Genomic DNA, 21302 nt, shown 5'->3' on the forward strand with positions numbered 1-21302 from the left:
CATGCTACCACCAGACAAATCCACACCTCTCTCCCATCACTGAATTTTCACGCAGGGTTGCTGCTCTTAACCTAGATCCTGGCTAAAAGCACCAGCAGGTCCTTTGCCCACGTGTCAGGCCATTTACAAGCTGCCTCTTCTGCCACTGGAAATATCAGCGGCTGCCRATCTCATGCTTACAGCTCCTTAATAACAAGAAAACATAAACGTCTTTTCAGCAGGAGGTGCTTGCTTCCTTTCCAGCRTTAAAACCCTCTGCTGACAGCCTTCCTTGTCACTCTCCACCAAGCAAACCCTCTGAAGAAGGGCAAAGCATTAATGTTCATGTCCACACTAGCATTTCTTACCATAGCAGAAAAGGTTTCCCACAGAACCTTTTAGTTGTGATTAATGCTGTGAAGACATTGGTAGGCAAAGCTTGGCTGGGTAAAAAAAGCACAAAACATTTTTCATGGATGTCACCTCCAATTAATACAAAAATCTGCTTCAGCTATTTCTATCTCTCTCTCTCTGCTCATGTGGCTCTCTAGAGAATTAAAGCTCCGTAAATACATGCTTGTTTTTCTCCTCTGTACACAGAAATCACAGCTTGGGAATTCCTTGGACTGAAATGGTTGGAGGTGAAAGAATGTTATAAAGAAGCACTGTATGTGTGCCATTCCAAGGCAATGTTGTACCCTTTCCTGGAAACCTTGCTGTACTATATGGATGTAGTGTGGCTGAGAACTCTGGACCACCAAAGAAAATGAATGCAGCTCCAGCTGGAAACTGTTTTTCAGATGGTCACTTTTTAAACAACAGAATGCTGTCTAAAGAACAGCATTTTTTTACCTTCCAAAAAGCCATTGCTCAAAAAAATTTTTACATGGCAGAGGTCAGCTTTAGACTTCTGAGCAGTCCATTGGTGTTCTTTCAAAGAAATGTGCACATAGTATTCCACTTGAATGGCAAAGCAAATGAGTTTTATGTATGTGGAAGCAAGAAACAGAGGAACAAGAARGAAGAATAAGAGCAGTAACACCAAAGAAAGGTAATGTCCTTGGGTGATCAGACAAAAGAAACAGATTTTATCTCCATCTTGTGTAGGGGATGGACCCCTATTCGATACAACACAAAAAAATCATGAAGCAGGAGAAAATCCAACTTCCAACACAGGCTTCCAGGCTGTGGATGTATCCATCAGGAGTGACACTTTAACCTCACCTGAGATGAACTACCGTGCAGTTTTACGTGCCCTACACTCTTAACAGTCTACCTTCTTTTTAAAGCTGATGGAGTCATGATGGAGAAAGGTGAAATTAAGTAAAGCTCTGTAACTCACAGTTGCAGGGACAATGCCTGGTAACAGAACCTTAAGGGAATATGAAACAAACAAAAGTCAAAGGAAAACCAAATGAGAAAAAAGGGCTGTTCTAAATCTTTAAGCTCCCAGTGCAAAMCCCCACAGCTACAAGCTGCAAAATGTGGCAGCTAACAAGTCTGCCCAGATAAAAATAATAAATTAATCTTTTTATTGTCCATAGGGTATGAAGACTTGCTCCATTCTGTGTGTCCTCATGACTGCTTGCAAGCTAAGGCAGTGGTAGCAGGTACCTTTCTTTCAGAGGTCAAAACCTATGAAGGACTAGGACACCCCCAATTTAGCATGGTCAGAGGCTGAGTTACAGCTGAGGGCTGCTTTTGAAGTTTCAGGGCACTATTTTCATCACCATTCTTCCTCAACACAAAGCTTACCATTGCATGGGATGTCTTTTCTCTTTAACCCAGTCAAGCATGACTGAGGGGACAGGGAAGCACTACAAGGGAGTAGTCTTCAGCTTAACTGGTCTCTGTACATTATCACCCATCTTTGTGTACACAACTGGAACAAGAAACACAGCTACACTATGCAATTCACCAGAGCTTGTAGCCTCCTCTTTTTACATGGCTCAAGTTTCTTGCAATGTAGTCTTAGAGAGCTCTTTAGGTAAGGTTTTAGATAAGATAAAAAGATACATGAAGTTAAAGGAAGTAATAGCAGGTAAAAAGCGCCCTACTGTTTGGTTTTGATAAATCCATGCAGTCAAGACTCAGAGCACATGTATGGAAGCCAACAGGAGTTCACCTGTGCAAGGCTTCAAGAGATTAGCATGACATGCTCTAAACTCTTAAATATGTAATATATTTAATAATAAACAGGAAGCAACTTCAACCCACCCAGTGTAAAATGTTGTGGTGGATGAGACCACCCCAGAAAATGCTGGAGCACTAGACAGCCCTGGGATAGCTGGAACTCAGTGGTGGAAAGATCTTGATAATCCCCTTGGGAATTAGATGGTTCCTCCCAAGAATATGTAAATCATGCTACTCTGGTTGGATTTAACGAGATCCCTCACTCCATCTACTCCTTCCCGCATTGGTCGTTGTATTCCCTTTGCCTCCTCTCTCCGCCCAGCTTCTCAGGTAACTGGCCCCCAGGTGTATATCTGTGGCCAGATAATCTGGCCCCCTCCTCTTTCACCTCTGGAAGCCCTTTGGGAATAAAGTCCTGGAACAGGCTACGCGATCAAGCCCCAGTTTCTTTGTCTCTGGTAATGTATGGACTAGTAGTCCACTGGGGTGTKTGTCCCTACCATTCATCAGCCTGGGTGTTGATTAATACTCCTGCACAGCACCGAAGAAGTGCTGGCCGAAGCGATCTCCATAGCAGGGGGATGCTTGTGGTAAATGCGAGATCAGACCACCYTGGACAACCCCCAGAGTATGTTAGTAACATAAATTTCCGTGGCAGAGGTCTGGAATGGAGACTAAACAGCTGGACCAGAGAATTAAGGCAKCTGAGAGGATCTAAGGAGTCTGAGGATTGGTAGATGAATAAAGAAGACAACTGGACAGAGATGAAGAGATTGAATCCCACAGATGGAATCTGTATTGAAACTGAGGACGCCCTGAGAGCGTGGCACCACTCTCAGGTATCCACATAAGTGTAGGAGCCAGTTCATCAAATACCAGGCYCCAAATGCCATCTTATCATTCACTGCCCTGTGTGAACTAATGGTATAATCTCAATCACCTTAAATCTGACTGGATCAATTGYTTGCTTCCCTCTCCATTTGTTTTTTCTGCTTTATCTTCTTATACAGCAGAAGGCTTCATCTGATGCTAAAGCCCATATTCCACATTGAACCCATGAGATTTTCTTTCACCTCTTGCCAGCTGGTTCTAAAAGATGCCACCCAGTAGCAACAAACCGTGCTTCTGGTTTAAACCACTCCTTTCATCCTGTGGGCTCTAGAGGATAGGTGAACATGGAGCAGCATCTTTTAGAAAAACTCTTGAATTTCTGAGAAGCACTTTTCTAAATGATGCTCAAAGGTTTATTATCTATACACTCACAAGTGATGCTGTGTATCTCTGTCTTGCTCAGATAATACACAGCATCCAAAATAATAAGCTGAATAAACAACCTTGTTCAAGAAATAAAATATTAAAGTTAAATCAAGCTGACATTTCTTGAAAACTGACAAGAAGGTGGATAATAATTAATGTACCCTATGCTGCAAGGCTTCCTTGAAAACAACCTCATTCCATCTTACCAAAAGATAACCAAACCCAAATTATTATTCTTGTTATGGCCAGGTACAGCTCTTGTATTCTCTAGGCTCTACTTTCTTCCTAAAGAACTGGCAGGGCTTCAATGAACCCAAGGGCGTTTCTCCTGACTCAGATTTGAGTCTCTATTAAATGAAAAGTTGCAGTCCTTGCCAAGGTACAAAAATAGCTACATCTTCTTTCAATGTTTTTCTGTCCTGAATGCAGCAAGCCACCTGTTTCTCCACTTGTAGGCTTGCAAAGCAATGCCAATCACAAAGCTTGCCAGAAATGACAAAGTATGTATTTTAAAGTTAATCAAGCAAAAGGGATTAAACTTCAGAGGTCCAATACAACCCAGGGTATTCCGAATTGTTAGCCAAATGTTGGTCTCTAACATCCAGTGGTGCCATCACCGTCAGACAGGAAAGTTAGCCAGAAGGAAAAGGGAAGACTAAGAGAATCAGGATTAGCCTGGATTGTCCAGCCTGAAGAAGAGAAGATTAGAACTTAGAGCACCTTCCAGTACCTAGAAGGGTTACAAAAGAGCTGGAGAAGRACTTTTGAGAAGGGCATGGAGTGATAGGACAAGGGGCAATGGCTTTAAACTGAAAGAGGACAGGTTTAGATAGAACAAGATATTCTTGACTGCTGAGACTGGGATGAAACAGGAAGCTTTGTCTCTCAGGATGCTTTGTCCAGATCAGTGGTCACAAAGGATCAGAGCACAGTAATAGCAATGAGAAGGAGGGACTGACAGCAAAATCTTGTATATATTAGCCTTTCTCTCTGCTGCRTGTCAAGATTAATCAAGAACACAGAAAGTAATCAAAACCTTAGCTGAGAAACCTGATTTCTCTGAAGAACTGCATTTCTAAAACCAATAATCTTACCTCTAAACTTCTGGATGGCTGTGGGAGTATTTCCTATGAAACATTTTTAGGGGTGACAAAAAGGGTGAGGAAGCACTGCTCATCACAGAGAGGTAACTAGACATCACCACGTCACCACTGGTGCAACATTCCCTCTTTGTATTTAGGGAAGAAAAGTGGACTCAGACTTTGCTTTGCCTGACTCCTACAGACCTCTTCACTGTGACTGTGATGAAATGGAAATGTTTCACAGCATAAGCGTGAGGTGTTGTAGATGTTAGCTTTGGCATCACTCCGAAAAACTGGTCAATACAAATAAATGTACACTGTGAAGAGAGAATGACAGAAGAGGTTAGCTTTGATGCTTTCCTATAGAGAGTCTAAGACAGAGGGTAGACGGAAAGTGCTGAGAGAGGTTTCAAGGGTGAGTTAGTAGCAGAGACAAAATGAATCCCATGTCATAGGTGAGTGGAATCCATCAGAGAACCCACAGGGCTGAGTTCTGCTCTTCTTCATAAGATTTCACAGAGATGACAGAGATGCAAGTGTCAGCAGAGCCTGGCCTGGTATCTCCAGCTGGGCTCATGTGGATGTGGAAGGCAGATCACCACTGGCAGCAGAAAACAGCACTCACAGCTGGTCCTGGTGAGGCAGCTGCACACAGGTCAAAGAGTCGGTTTTCCAACAATAAAGGAAAACATCCTCAAAGGAATGGTGGAGATGATAGAAAACACTTGAGTGCCAAGACATTCTCCCACCTTTTCCCCAAAGACTTCAGGCCTTCCAGAGGAGAAGCAATTTAAGCGACAGTGGTTAATATTCCACTTGAACTCTGMACTGACGTGAGGAGAGCTATGGCAATCATGTCATTAATGTAACAGCCTTTTGGTGAAAAGGAAACATGCTACTTAGGAGCGCACCTTCATGTTAAAGAAATATACAAGAGAAYGATGTATGGCACATGAACAAATTTCATACAATTTAATATGATTTCACATAATAACAAATTTTTTTCAAAATTTTCAAATTTTTACAATTTCGTCCATTTCATCATGCACAGAAGGGAACTAGATTTCTGTTTCATGTGATGGGTTAAAAACACTTACATTAGAAGAATACTGAAGCTGACGTTCTTGAAATTTTTTTCATTTTGACTATGATAATTCTTCTTGCCTCAAAAACTGTTTTCAAAACTATTCTAAAAAGGACGATAACTTCTTATTTTTAAAAAAGACAAGGCAATAGACCTTAAAAGTATTTTTCCCCAACAGTTTTGAGAAAGAAAGTGTCTCTAACTGGCATATCTCATTAGCAAACACAGCTGTGCTACAATAGTAATAAGTGGGTAGCAAAGCGAGACTGAAATTTTTACGAGCTTTTTGTTTCTAGGCCAATATTCTTTATATTATCTGGACCCTTGAGGGATGCAGCAGCCTGTCCTATGGTCTAAGCCATGATAAAAACACCATTCCTCAGCCAAATTTCTCTGTTACATGCCACTGCTTTTGTTGAAAACACTGTAATTCTTTTATCCAGTCTCTCACATCTGTACTTGCAGAACCCACCTTCAGCTTCCTCAAGCTCTGAAAGACAACTTAGGATTGATCTTCTCAGGYACCCTACTCAGGATGGTTACCAAACAAGGAGTCACTGGAAATACGAGGAGCTCCAACACCGGTCTGTACCCATTCAGCAGCAGATAAATTGTGCTTCCACCAGCTATAAATGCACCAGAGCACTCAYGGATCACACTCAATATCCCACCTGACAGCAACAGCCTCCAGGTACTCGGTGGGTGGTAGCAAACTGCAGGATAATAAACTTACCCACAGCCTTTTCCTAATCCCTCGACAGGCAGACTCGTGACCTAAATGCATCCGAGTACCCCCCGCTTTCTACTTCTGTCAGCCTAATTTATGTCCCCACCATTTGCTTTCTGGCCAAATCACCAAGAAGTGAAACTTCCCGCAGAAGTCACTTGGCATTAGCAGCTCTTCAGTTTGATGCCACACTTTCCAGAAAGCTCCAGGTCTTTTTTGTGTGTGTGTCAGAGAAGCTAATTTGAGTTGATTGTCTTTCCATACCACTGTGAGGCCGGGAGACAACAGTAGCAAAACACGGTGGAAGGTGACAGCAAAAAAAAGAAAAGTGAGCATACACTGAGAGCTGACTCAAAACAGCCAAACACAAATTTGGCTGGAAGAGAAATGCCTTGATAAATTGGTATTCATTGTTTGTCAGCATGTACAGCATATGTGCTTACAAATGAACTCAAGCACTATACTGTGCAAGTGTCCCCTGGAAAACATTTGAAATCAAGGAAGATAGTCCATTTGTTTAATTATTTATTTTAGGCATTAGCCATTWTCATGTTAAGTAAGATAAAGCTTAAAATTGTTCCGGGGAGATTGAGACTGTACATTAGGAAAAATGTCTTCATTGGCCAAGCACTGTAACAGGCTGACCAGGGAAGTGGTGGAATGACTGTCTCTGGAAGTGGTCAAAAAATATGTAGATGTGATGCTTAGGGTCACAGTTTAGTGGTAGACCTGGTACTGTTCAGACAAAGATTGGACTGGATGATTTTAGAGGCCTTTTCCCACCTTAATGATCTACGATTCTATGTTTAAAGAGGGAGAAATACTTGTAAATACTGGGTGAAATCCTGACTCSTGAATAAGTAGAAGTTTAGCCACTAAGTTCAAGAGAACCAAAGGCCTAGTAAATTTTGTGAAAAAAAAACCACAGCAACAGTAAGGAAAAAGTAAGGTGGGAAAGCATCTTGCAGCATAGCTTCTCCAAAATGTGAATGAGTTGATGTCGAAAGGTCTATAATTTAACATGAAAAGTGGATACCCACAGACTTAATTTGCTACTGATTTTTTGTTTTTATTTAATTTTCAGGTCTGTAACAATGGTCAAATGGGAGCTGCACAGTTTTATCATCAGAATAAAAATTTCTGAAAAAATTAGCTTTTTTTAAGTAATACAACCACTAGAAAGAGTTGGAGTGCCTGCATAATCACTGCTTAACCTGAGCAAACCAGAAATCAAGAGGAAAACACAATTACTTTTCTATTTGGCTTAATTTCATCCCACTTAATCTACCTAATGCTGTACAGTAAAACTTCGTCTACGTGCACAGGGTTATATTTCACCTTTCACATGAGACGTGAGCCAGTTTCTGCTATAAACCTGTGTAACTCCTCTGGCTGCAATGAACCAGGGCATTGTCAACAGATTGGTACCATGAGCTGCAGCCTCATGCCCGGAGAGAGAGGAGAAGAAAGGCATGCTTCTCTGAGTATACCCATAAAGCTTAGGTACCTTTTTAGAGTGGGAGGTCAAACCAAGAGCCTGTTCTGAGGCGCTGTGCCAGAGCAGGGCTGTAAGTGCTGTATATATAAAGAAGCTGCATAGCCATAATCCTGATATAACAGCTCTCCAGTACAGTGCTGGTTTAGAGATATGACATTATGTGTTAACATATGCATGAGTTGGTAAATTGTTTGAGCGTGGTCCACTCTGGAAAAGCTTTTTGATTTGATGCTTTTCATTTCAGCAAACAGTTTTATTGCAGCCAGTTTTTCAAATTGTCGAATTATCTTTCTGAGCAAATATAGTAGTGCTACAACATATGAGAATGAGTTAGTCAGTAAACATTTGATTTTTCCATTTCCTGAGATGTTTTGTCTGAAATCAGGAAAGCACTTTTCATATGCAGCCTTAATGGAGCAAGCAATTTCTCTGGTCAATGGTGAAGGACATCCTTTGCAATGAATACTGAAAATGTCACTATTTCCACTATACTCTGAGAGGCAAGACTCAAAATATAATCAAAATGGACTTTATCTCTTTATCCTCCTGCACCCCAGAACCAAGTAGGGGAACTCGTATCTTCTACTCAGCCTAGAAACTATAGAGACACCAACTCTCATTCCAGTAACATGTCATTGCCAACACAACTGATGCTCACAAAATCTCTACTTTTAACACCATTCCATTCCCTTCCTTCTCTACCTCCACCTTGTATCATTATCAYTGCTTTCTCCCCTCCCACTGAAAGTCCAGCTCTATCTGCAGTAATTCATACTCATCAAACATGGATATATTGTGCATATATTAAATGTGGAGTTTTGCACAACTTTCAGCATAACTGCTACACCCTCCCAGCACTTCAGCAGTTGTTTGCAAGCTGTCACTGCTCAAATGTTCAGCTACTGTTTACTGTTTACAAACTGATAAAACAGGGCATGAACTGCCTCTGCTGCACTAAAGCAGAAGGAGAGAAATCCTGAAAATTAGTTTCCAATTTCTACCTGTCAGTCACCTGAACTGAAATACTTCCATTACCTGCTGCGCTTAACAACTTATCAACAAAACCTTACAGCAGCAAAACTCTTTGAAGRCTTAAAAGCAAATGACTTTAAAAACTACCAGTCTTGAATCACTGATAACTTGAATAAAACTTTAAGTCTCTCACTGAGGCCCTGAAGGCTTTAAAAAAAACCTCAAAAGGTGCAATTGCTGCCAAGAATGCCTTAACTAATACTTCCCGGTAAATCTCAATTTGCTTTTCTGACATGAGGCAGTGACTGAGGAAGTTTTAGTTTCCTCCTTCTGTCGCCATCACAGGCAGATGAAATCAAATGTCATTGACAAAGGCAAATTAAGATTGAGAAGACCAGTGTATTAAGAAAGGCCAAGGCTGGAAGGCTGAACATCCAAGCAAAATGGTCAGAGAGTGCCAGACTCCTCTGGTAGCCAAGCTGGAAACAAACCTGAAAAGGACCTGACCAAGCTGTTGAAAACTTTGCCACTGAATACTTGTAAGTAAGCAAACCCCAAAAGAACTGCACAGCTTGGATAGTCACACCAAAATATTCATTTAAAGCAGAAAAAACTTGTGAGTTCTGGTACATGTAATGTTTTTGAGCAGGATGGAGATGGACAAGGCTGGTTTGAGTCCTGGACACCTCACATATCTGGCTTGAGGGCAAAAAAGATGGACAGAGGAGAGAAAAATACTTTTTTCTATTACAAGAGGATGGAGGAGATGAAAACAGACAAAGCACCACATAAAGAAAATGCCCTGGCCTGAGATCTGGGAGGACTATGGGATCCTGATCTCCTTCATCTCTCTCTGCTCATGAAGCCATTCAACAACTCACACAGGTATTGAYACTACCAATTCACTGGGGCACAGGATGCAAACATCTCAAGATGAGCTCTTCTGTCCTGTGATTTGACATGAGCTTTACTTGAAAAAGTGGTCTCACTCTGCTCTCTCTCTGTTCTCATCAACATGCCATTGACTTCTGACTCATTCATCTCTTCTCACAAAACAGTCTAGATTTTATTCCTGATTTCTATTTCCCTTGTTGAATACTTTTAGAGAYAAATAAATAAACTTTCCCCTTTTAATTTAATTTGGATAAACCTGCATCTCTGACTGGCTTCTGCTGAAGACCATCAAGCCAATTGAAATCATAGAAGCAAAACAGTCAGAATTTTGCTATGGCTATCCATCTCCACTTTGAATAACAAGAAAAAGGAATGGCAATTTTGAAATTATTGCTTTTTGTTGTTCCACAATAGAGCAATACTTTTAAAAAATCAGTCCATCTGACATCACTGCAAACAGCAAGGTGCTCTTCATGCACTCCATGGTAAAACTTAGTATGAGACCTGTGTAATGGAATTTAAAACTTAACAGCTGTTTTGTTAGCCCTTTTTACCACGGTCAACATCTTAGAACCAGGAACCAGCATGATCTCAGCAGGAATTTTGAAACCAGAAAATCCATATCAAAAGAATAATGAAAAGTAGTCTCTTACTCAACAAATCATTCTGTTCTTTGAAAATTACCAGTTTTTCAAGTCCTCCTGTCTTTGGAACTCACATTGTTCACACCTACAAGCCAATTTTCCTGCCCCGTAAGAGGAATAATGCAACCAAATATCTGCTCTTRGGTGATGCATTTTAGATCTGTGAAACTATTTCATTGAGTTATTCAGCCAAGAACCCTATGAATAACTTTGGACCAGATTAAGTCATCTTTCATGACTGTCAGATACATCGATCAGACTGAGATTCTGACAGCAGCAGATATTGTCTCTACTCTATAAATGAAGCCGAGGGAGTAATTCCTCTTAAGATAAATGAAGCCTTACCATTATAAACTGATGCCAACATTAAGAAAGTGTTATGAAGATGTTTCCCAAGAAGAAATTACTGAAGAAGACAGTTTCTTTGTTAGCCAAGGTAATGTCTGATAAGCAAATATAGATTTCAAGAAAGAAAACCAAAAACCAGTCTGTCCTAAAACACTAATCAACTAGCTACTTCTAGTAACAGAAATGAACTTTTAAAAATACCTTTTTTTTTAAAAAAAAAGCAAATTTCCTTGCTGCTAATGCAATGTCTGCAGTGAAAAAGTCAGTCCCTGTTTATGCATCCRTATCAACACAGCCACACTGTCCTGAGGAAAGCAGCCTATTGTCCTGTTTGGCTGTCAYTCTATTTGCAGTGCTGCATCAGGCAGCTGAGACCAGGCAGGAAGTGGTGTCCTAGGAGGGCACTGATATCGTGGACCTTCAGCTGCTGCCAGGAGTGTGGCAAGAAGCAGCACCATCATTTCAAAGCACCCTTCATAGTCCAACAGGGTAAGTCAGGGTAACGATGATGTGGGTGTTGAAGGTGTCCTGGACATGGGTGAGCAATACATATTTCAGTCATGTGCCAAAGGAACAACATATTTAAATTTTTGGTCTGTCTCCAGATCACCAGGGATGTACTAATATCCATCCCTAAATTGACTTTGTCTAACCCAAGATGGAATTCAGTTTATGTCAATTATTTACTAAAACTATCCCTAGTAATTATTCTCAAATATCAGTTATCTGATGTTTTTGAACACCGAAAGGATGTTTATAGGACTGTTGGGCTGCAAGACATTATAGAATGAGCTCTTTCTTGAAATGGATTAATTGATGCCATAAGAGATTTGTTTTTTCCTATGAGCACTCCACTGGTGTTGATTCCAAAGACATGAGCATTTTGATTGGATAAATGACTGCAGATTAATTGCAGATCATTATGTACTGGAAAATATTGCCTGCCATGCCAGGAGATGCAGAGCTACTGGTATTGAAAAAATGTCAGCAAGTTTATTTACCATTTGTTTGATCCAAATATTCTTATTTAGAGAACAAAGAAGGAGGACAATGAGCTCAACTCATTTACTMCTTTTTTTTGTTGTTCCAGCCATGGCCTCTTTCTGTTGCTCTTTGTTCAGACAGACATTAATATTTTTTCATGCAAATAACTTATTAATTACTGTTATGGTGATTAGAAGTGAGGTCGTGCTTAGGCAACAAGGTTGTTATGAGTTTTATTGAAAAAAATAGAGTATCTCAATTTTTTATTTCAAGAGCTGTTGGAGTGGCAAGAAAATCTGCCTTTGGTGGTCCTTTTTCTTTAGGGACAAACACAGTCACTTCCTGAGGCACCACRGGCAATACTAAATAAATGCAATGCACCCAGTTCACACCACAGCTGCTCTGTTGARTGCCAGCTATGCTTTCCCTTCTCTGAAGGGGACTCCTGAATCGAAAAGAAAGAGCACCAGAGGGGCTGGGGAACACAATTCTGGTCATCAAATCCAGCAGGTAGTTTCAAAATTGAACTCTGGGCAAACAAAATTCTTACTCAAAGGAACTTCAAACCATAAAGAGATAAAACAGTGATACAAGGCAAATAAACTATTTCATWGTATCTGAAATTATGCCCTATCTTCCTCCTATTAGCAAGAAAAACAGCATATAGCTTTGGTCAACCCAAATTTTCTTCCCAGCTCCCAGTTATTTCCATCACTGAACCACAAATTCAAGAAATTCTCTCTAAAAATACAAATAAYGAACATAGACATGCACACAAACAGATTTAGCAGACATAGGGAACCTTCACTAGATCCTAATTTGTTTTCCTGCTTTAAACTCCACATCTCTTCCCTAGTACCAAAGTGAGGAGTAGAATCTTCTCTGTCAAACTCATGGCAGTAACACAACACAGAAAAGCAGATAAACCCCTGCACTCTCAACTGGAAATGAACAAACAGAACAAACAATCCTCACTCCCACTAATGCTATTTAGAGTGGTATATAATTTTACGTTTGCAATTTTAAGTAAACATAAAACAAGGCCCCCAAAAAACAGCCCTGCAGGGAAAAAAAAGTTTAAAAAATATAAAAATTGTATGCTTCATATTTCTGGTTAATGTTTTGGGCCAAAACTTTTCAAATCTGAATATTTTCTGGCAGAAACCTGTTTGTTCCAGAACTTTATTTTGCTATGGAAACTGAATAAGAGAAACAAAGCCACAGACCAACCATTTCTAGGTAAAATTTCCTCCACTTTCATGCACATCACACAAAGCTTGAACAGCTTCTCTTTAAACATTATCTCCTGCAGCATAGGCACAGCTTTTCTTGATGAACACCTGTGAATTAATAATACTCTGCCACTGCCTTGCCTAATCTGTGAGCAGATGCCAGCAGTGCACAGCCAGCTCCCCCAGCCCTGAGAGCAGAGCCCGCTGACAGCCCGTGAGTTGCCCAGGTGCTGTCTCTTTGATGTGGATTACACCTCCTCTGGGACGGATAGCCGGGCAGATTAATGTGGCCTTCAGCCACCTCAGCACTGCTATAACAGCTCYTGTATCAAGCTCAGGCTGGATATCACCAAACCCCTCATTTCCTTTCCTTTCACAGCTGCTGTCCTCACCTAACCTCGGATACCTGAATGTTTCCGAGCCGTTTCTCAGATGTTTTGGTCGCTGGCTGCACGTACTGGGGCATGCACAAGGGCAGCAGCAGATGTACCGTGTGTGACAGACCCACATAAACAACGGCCTCTCTCCATTCGCTGCTGTAGTGGTGCCTGAAATGATTATGTACAAATGATTTGTCTCTTGTGTTTTTGGCAGCCTTACAGTAATAATGTGGTGGCCACAACCCATGACCCACCTCTAGTTTTCCCAAAACCACAGGATGCTGCAAAGGGCTACCCTCTGTCGGATGCTCGTCAGCACAGAAAACCAACCTGCAGCCATGAAGCCAGGACACCACTTAATGGCTGGAATGGATGATGTTACAAGTCTTTTCCAGCCTAAATGCCTCTATGATTGTCTGCATTCAGAGTACATAGCCTGTGCAGCCAGCAAACAGCAGGATCTGAGTGAAAGCCTCAGGAAGCTGGGATGGCTTTCATCACTGACAAATTTTGTTACATCTTCTCACATTTTTCCAAATAGCGTTYACTGTATTCTCAAGATAACTGAGAACAAATTGTGTGAGTGATGCAACGATGTGAAACTTTCATCAGTTTGCGGCTCACATTTGCACTGTGRAGAACTGAAATTCCCTTGACTCAGCCCAGTGTCAGAAGTAAAATGCTGGAGACTGGTTTCTTCTGCCTGATGTAGTCCTGCTTTTAAGAAACATATCCACTATTGTCATGTATTTCTTAAGATGGACCCTTTTCTACGAGCAATTCAAATCCCTGAATATTCCAGCTGCTACAATAGTCCACTGACAAATTTTTCACACCCAGTTCTTTAAAATCTTTTCTGCTTTTCAGCATGGTGGATTACAACCWATGGTTCTGCAATCTAGCAAAGGTTTGAGCTACGTGACATCTCCGTAAGTGACRCTAAGGTGATGTGCAAACACTCCTGTTAAAYACATGTGTGYTCTCCCTGTTGATCAATAGCATTTCCAGTACAGTGACTGGCAAGACATCTMCTTGAGTGCCTCTATCAGAAAAACTGTTGTGCTGAGAGTAATCTGTGGGCACCCTCCTTACAAAGAAACAAAAGATATTTGAGGACACTTCGCTACAAATGGCATTTGGGGACAGTCTGCTGGAGCTGTTACCCTGCAGCCCTGTATTTCATAGGCTATCCTGCTCCTGTCCTGTTCGTCCGAGGTCTGCTTGCTGAGTTGGCATGGCATACCACGRGGTAGGAGAGCTTTAGCACAGGAGACTGTGAGGTTGTACAGCAGGTTTGCTCTGTGAGAGGCAATAGTCCTTTACAAGACTCATGTAAACTGATCTTCTGGCTTCATTAATCCAAACACAGCATTGCCATCACAACGATGTTATTCTGACAGGTTAATGAGTGTGTTTCGTTGGTATTACAAGCAAGCTTTGAGCACAATAGAGAGTGATTTAGGTGTTTCAGAGGAGAAAAAACATCCTTTTACAACAACTATTAATTTTTCCAATACTTTGCCTTTCTCCTATAAATTATTCACATGGGATCCTCTAAGGATCCCAGCTGCATTATAGAGAGTTATATTTTTCAAATTTCTTGCAAAATAACTCAATTAATTGAGAACAAATAGCTTTGTTTCTCTATAGTTCATGTGTTACCAAATGTCCCCCTCCTTGCACAAGGAATGGAATGAAGTCTGGAACAGGCTGAAAAATAAGTTACCATAGAAGAGCTACCAGCAATTACTCAGTAAATATAATAAATTATTGTATATGTGGAARTTAAATGTACTTCATTTTGTTGTCACAAAATGTCGAGTATTTTACAAGCGTAGGTGACAGCAGCACAGAGCAGAATACAAATGTGATACAACTGCCTCTTGCAGTGTGTGTGTTTCCATCGAAGTTGGATTTTTTTTCCTCCGTCTTTCTTTTTGATAGATTTGAACTGATGGATGGTGAAGCGGGATTCTGAATTAACTGGAGCCTCAGTCAAACAGTAAAAAGCAGCAAAATTAACACCTATGGAAATTTCACAGTGTGATCTCATGCACCTGTTTGCATTACTCAAAAGGGCAGCTATTCTAAGAGGGTCCAACCCTCACCTTCTCTAGAAACCTGTTAGCTTTGACAGGCTCTAAGGTCCACTCACATGAGACTCTGCCAGGGCCAACCAAGCATGAGATTCAGACCTGTTTCTTGAGACTTGYACATGATCTGTCTTCAGACAGGAACAAAGCTTGATTTTGCAATTTTGCAGAGTTCAATTTCAAAATCAATTCTATCTTCTGAGATTGTAACAGTGGAATTGGAGCTTTTAAAAGAGTTGGTGTCTCACAAGCATTTGCCGTGATTCTGTAAAACCTCTTTGCCTTCAACAGCAAGAACCATTAACTTCAACCATTGCTCCTCAATAAAACAACTTTTCTGAGCAAAGAATTAGCCTTTCACTTGCTAGAGCACAACAAGGAGAAAATAAAATCAAAGAAAGGGTGCATTTAAACAAATGCTTAAAGGAGGATGTGTGGCAGTGTGGCAAGGTAACAACCCTGTACAGTCATGAATAACACACCTTCAAAGCACAAAAAGCACAAGAAACCTTACTTCAAATGCAAGGGGTATCCAAGCCTACAGCTAACTTTAAACCTGTATTAAGCAGACACAATTCTGTTATTTGGCAATGAATGGCATGACTTTACAGTTTATGATGGTCCTCAGATCCCTAGAGGAGATGTTAAATCAATGATCAGAACATTTCTGCACATGAATCTGCCTTGAAGCTAATTCTAGCTCTGGTTAAGATATGGGAATAACAGCAMAAATCCTTCAGGAAAATGGATCAAAACACTGTTGCACACATACAAGCCCATTCTGTCCCCACTCCTCCACTTGGGGCCATCTATTTCTGACTAATGTTGTCTTTGATCAGCGCTGTATGACTTTCACAATAACCAGAAAATACGGCAGTTCCAAAACACATTCCAGATGCTGTTATGGGCTGTGCTGTACCCTCCACTAATGCAGTTCAACCCTTCTGAAACAAAATAAAAGTGAGAATACCCACTTGGGTAAGGAATGTTACCTTGTACTTCAAGAGGTTGGACAAACATTGATCCACTTACTTACCAGCAAAAAAAGCAGTGCAACAAGTCAACAGTATGAATGATGCTACCCTCTACTCCCTAGGACTGTGTGAAATTGTCCACATCACTTTTACATGTGATTCACAGAATCACAGTGTGGGAAGGAACCTTTAACACCATCTACTTGCAACTACTTTGCCATGAGAAGGGACGCCTTCCACTAGACTAGGCTGCTCAGTGGCCTTGAACACTTCCAAGGATGAGGCATGCAAACTCTGGGCAACCTGTGCCAGTTCCTCCCCATCCTCAGAATGAATTTTTCTTTTAAAAAAAAAATCTAATTAAGCCTACCCTGTCTCAGTTTGAGGCAATTCCCCCTTGTTCTGTCATTAGATGCTCTTGTAAAGACATCTGAGTGTTTACAGCATAGGCCAGCTATTCAGCTCTGTTTTGACAGGTACAATAAAGGGGGGTTTCCAAAAAGGGAGAAAAGAGGTGAATGTTGACCCAATATCTAACAACTCGGATAATGATTAATCAGAGTAAATAGTAGAAGTCAGCTTCTGTAKCTTCTCCTTTTCATCCCATGTCCATCCAACAGACGTTGATGGTAACACAATTTTAACAAAAGCATGAGATTTTCAAAATCAGGACATGCATCATGAACAATAATGACACCCACAATGAGTCTCTCAGCTACTGCCAAGCAAGCTTTTCTGAAAAACACTGAAAAGAAAGTTTCCCTCTGTATATGCAGACGTAGAAAACAAGACTTAAACAGGGAAGAGAGGACATGTGAGCAAGCCTCAGCACCAACTTTGAACACTAGTAACAATAAACATACTGGTCATTATTTTTGTCTTTATTCCCCATCCAAACATCTGCTTATGAAAGACACCAAGAGCTTTAGGCGTTCTTCAGAAAAGAACTAGGTTTGCAAATTGATGTTGGCACCCAGTCTTTTCAGTGATCAGTTTAAAAACAAAACAAAACAAATAAACTAAAACARAACAAAACAAACATTTAAAAAAATGTCCTGTGAATGGTACAGGGCTAAGTCTGAACAATTCRAAGTAACATCAAGCCAGGCTATCTGGAAAGCATGGAATTCCTCCAGAGCTGGGAAATTCAARGCACAGAGCATCACTGACACCTAGTCAGAGCCACAGCAGGAACTATGCAGGAAGTTCTGGAGAACTAACCCACCAGCTGCCAAACAAAATACAACTGAACTGGTTTAATTCACGTGGGAATTAAAATCTCCATTCTCACCTGGAAAGCAGTGGTCTAAAAATACAGCAAACATTTCAAAAGAAGTAATAATCTGGGGTGTCCTCACTTACTTCCTAAGAAATAAGTATTCAGATTGCAGCCACTCAGAACAAGGTGACACAGCTGATTTCACCACACTTGTGTGAAAACTAGTGGAGAATTGACTATGTATCACAGACTTGCTGGTMACAGACCAGGAAAGAGAAAAGGCAGGCTCATAAGCCTTCTGGCATCAGCACTACAGAATTTATCTTTGTTCTACCTTTGTTGTGAGGAAACAAGGATGGGGAAAAATAACCTTGAAGGCATATGTTACTCTTGAAGACTCACCAAAAGAAAAGGTTTATTTCACCCCAATTTCACCCAGCACACATAGGACAGCATTAGTGGATTAAAGAAATATTTCTTCTAAGACCTGATCACAGGTAGCTGTTTTCCATTAGAGAAGTTGGCATATCTTGAGGGCGTAATGACACAATAGGTGACAATACTACAATAAAATCCCGAAGTGATATTCTCAACACCTCCTCCTGAACACAACTGGAAAAACACATGTCCTCCATGCTGTGGTATTACCCACACAATTGCARAATATTTGTGGCTGCAGAAAGTATTAAGAAGAAAAACTAGAGCATGAGAAAGTAGGCTAATCAGTTCAACATAGCATCTGATGGAAGTAATACTTACGGAAATGTTTGCCAATTTTAAAAARCCACAATGGAGTACAATGGTAGGCAAACTCCTACCATTGAACAAAGAGGTAGGAAAAAGTGAGCAAAGGAAAAAAAAACCAAAGTTTTTCATGACAACCAAAGCTGTCAAAGAAAATTGAGGTACAGTACTAAAAAAATTAAAAATCAATAGAAAATTCCAAAGTCTCCTTCTCCTGCTGCTGAACCCTCTAAACCCAGACAAAATGTCTCCAAGTTATAGACCAAGCAAAAGGTTCTCTAACTGAGCATATGTGACTACACAGCTGAGGAATTAAGGATATAGTGTCCCACTTGAGCCTTCTCTCCTCTGATGTCTCATCAATCAAAAAGAAAAAAAAATCTTTATTGTGTGTGGAAACAGGTCAATAGTCACCAACAACCAGCACAGTTCTGACCAGGTTTTTGTTGTATGTGTATGCTGAAACAAGTTCACATCCACCATCAAAGGAAAAATGCCACTTAATATCATCCTTTCTGTTTCACCTTGGTTTAGCATCTTTTTCAGCATCACTGGTTTTCTGCCCAGAGTGGGCATAAGCCAGCATTGAAATATGCCACGTGAGAGCCAGCAATGAAAGTTGAAGGAGAGGAAGGAATACAAATAAATCAGGGAAGGTAGTAAGGAGCTGTTGTCATAGCTCCCAGTACTTGACAGATCCTCAGCTGATGTAAATTTTGTCCTTTTTCCTCCCATGTCAARGCTTGAAAGCAGATTCTCCTCTTTACAATACATTCAAAGTTACCTGTGGACGAATGTATAAAGGACTTCCCCATAGGTCTTACCAGTATCTAGTTTTAGAAACAGCTAACCCAAAAATCAGACCTGAGAGCAGCAGAGATGATTTAGAAGAGAGGGAGGTCCACAGCAATGTCTGCAGAATAAACGGGATCCTGAAATTCAAAGGCTGAGGGGAATCACACCAAGAACCCCCAGCCTCAGGGGTAATCCCTCCTGCAGTAACTCCTATGGAAACCTTCCTTCCCAAATCAATCACAAAACCTCACTGTAAAAAAATGAAAGGTTTTAAAAAACCCTCTCTCGTGCCCAAATAGAAACAGGCAGAAATCTGTGCACAAAGCCATGATCTATGCTTTTTCTCACCATACCCACCTCATTTGCAGTAGGGGGATGTCTGCTGGAGTCCCTACAATGTCCCAGATGCCTTCACACCCCACAGAAGACCACACCGCATGCAGAACCAGTGCTGTTACTCTGACACATTTATTTCTCAAGTACTCACCCAGAAGGAGMCAGAGAACTACTGTACAACCCCAGAGCTTGGAAATCTCCTCTCACTATCTGCAAGCTGTCAATGACAGCTGATCAAAACGCCTGCATTTCTCTCCCTACCACAGAGGTTTTCCAGAGATGCAAAAAGACCGAGTGTCAGGGGTCTCTCAAAGCATCCAAACCTGACAGGGACATCGTACACGGTGACATTTTAGCATCTCTGCTCCAAACCCTCTTTCCCCGCATGCGGCGCGTCCATCACGCCCTGCTGCTGCCGCCGCAGCCTCCTCCCGAACCGCAGCCCACCCGCATGGCCCCGCGGCTTGGGGGCACCGGCGGCAGCGACGGAACCCCTTCCCGGGAGGGGTTCCCAGGAGTGTTCCCAGGAGGAATCCCKCGGGAAAGGGAAGGGCGGGCGAGGGGTCACCCGGCACCTGCCGCGGGAAAAGCCGCGATGCCCGCGCGCCGCTCCCGCCATCCCCGGCACCGACCCGCCGCATCCCGCATCCCGCATCCCGGCCCGCTCTGCAGCACGGCGCGGGGAAGCCGCCGCCTCGCCTCGCCCCGGCTCCCGCCGCCCTCCGCAGCACCCCCGCGTCCGCCGGTCCTGCACGGGCATCCCCCGCGCCCCCGGCCCCGCTCACCCCGCGGCGCGGCGGCCCCGCTACGGGCGGCGGTCTCCGGGAGGGCGGGCGGGCAGCGCTCGCCGGCCGGGCATCGTGGTCCGCCCTCCGCCGCGGCGGGGAGGGCCGGCTCCGGGATTCCCTCCCTGCGCCGCCTGCTTCCTCGTCCTCCTCGCCCCCTCCCGCCCCGATTTCCCGCAACGCTGCCCGGAGGAGAACCGGCGCAGCTCCCTCCCCGCCGCCCGCCACTCCTCCTCTGCTTCCCYGGGCACCGGACCCCGCTCCAGCCCCCGCCCGGCGGCGGGGCGGAGGGAGGGGACAGGGGCCGGCCGGGAGAGGCGGGCGGAAGAGAAGGGAGGGGGAGCGGGACCCCCAGAGCAGCCGCGGTTTACCAGGTCGGCCCCTTCTCTGGGGCTGTCTCTCCCCTGGGGRCTGCAGCAGGGTCCGGCGCTCGGGGGCATCGCTACCTGCATTCGGGGGTGGCCGGCGGAGGCTGGAGGCAGCCCGACATCTCTCCCGGTTGCTCCTGCCCCCGTCCCGCCGTGGGGATTACGATGGTGCAGGGGCTTCGCTTGCATCACCACAGCAGGACTACATCGGGGAGAGAGGAATAGCGTCTGGATGACCCGCAGCGGGGTTGGTGCCCCAAATCCCTGGGGAAGCACTGGGTGAGATGAGCCCTGGAGCAAAAGAGGGGCCATGGGGTGGGGTGCGGGTCCTTGGCCCTGGCAATGCTGGCGTGCCCCCTTCCCCATGCCTCATGCAGGGCATCGGGCAGGACTGCAATGCTGCTGCACAGTGTTGTGGTCCTGAACTCTAAAGCCATCTGTTACCCTGTCCACCTGGGGGCTATCAGGACTCAGAACTTAGGGTGCCTAACACGGGCTCATCCTCAACAAACTGCCTTATGTTCTCAGAACACAAGGAGAGTAGCTTGTGCCTTCTCTGTCTCAGGCTTAGATTTGCCTCCAACTCWCAGATGTGTTACTATAACTGAGAATGGTGCCACCCCAACTACATTCAAGCTAAATTCCTAGTTGGCAGGGCAAAGAAAAGAAGTGACCCAGAAGTTATTCTACTGCAAATGAGCACGGAGTCCTGGCTTCCCACAAGTGTGTGACATGTTCTTGTCAATATGTCTAAAGTGTAAAATTGAAAAAGAA

General features: G+C 42.9%; 1 protein-coding gene across 1 annotated transcript in view; it reads right to left on the minus strand.

Moving 5' to 3' along the window:
* The window catches only part of PLPPR1 (phospholipid phosphatase related 1), a 117399-nt gene extending 97050 nt beyond the window's left edge, over window positions 1–20349 (minus strand). The window contains exon 1 of the mRNA XM_057383144.1: window positions 20161–20349. The gene's annotated coding sequence lies outside the window, so the exon portion shown is untranslated. The remainder of the gene's footprint in view (window positions 1–20160) is intronic.
* Between the last annotated feature and the right edge of the window lie 953 nt (window positions 20350–21302).

This window comes from Malurus melanocephalus, unplaced genomic scaffold (genome assembly GCF_030028575.1).
Source record: "Malurus melanocephalus ecotype Western Australia unplaced genomic scaffold, MMel_1.1 scaffold_608, whole genome shotgun sequence".
Lineage (NCBI taxonomy): Eukaryota > Metazoa > Chordata > Aves > Passeriformes > Maluridae > Malurus > Malurus melanocephalus.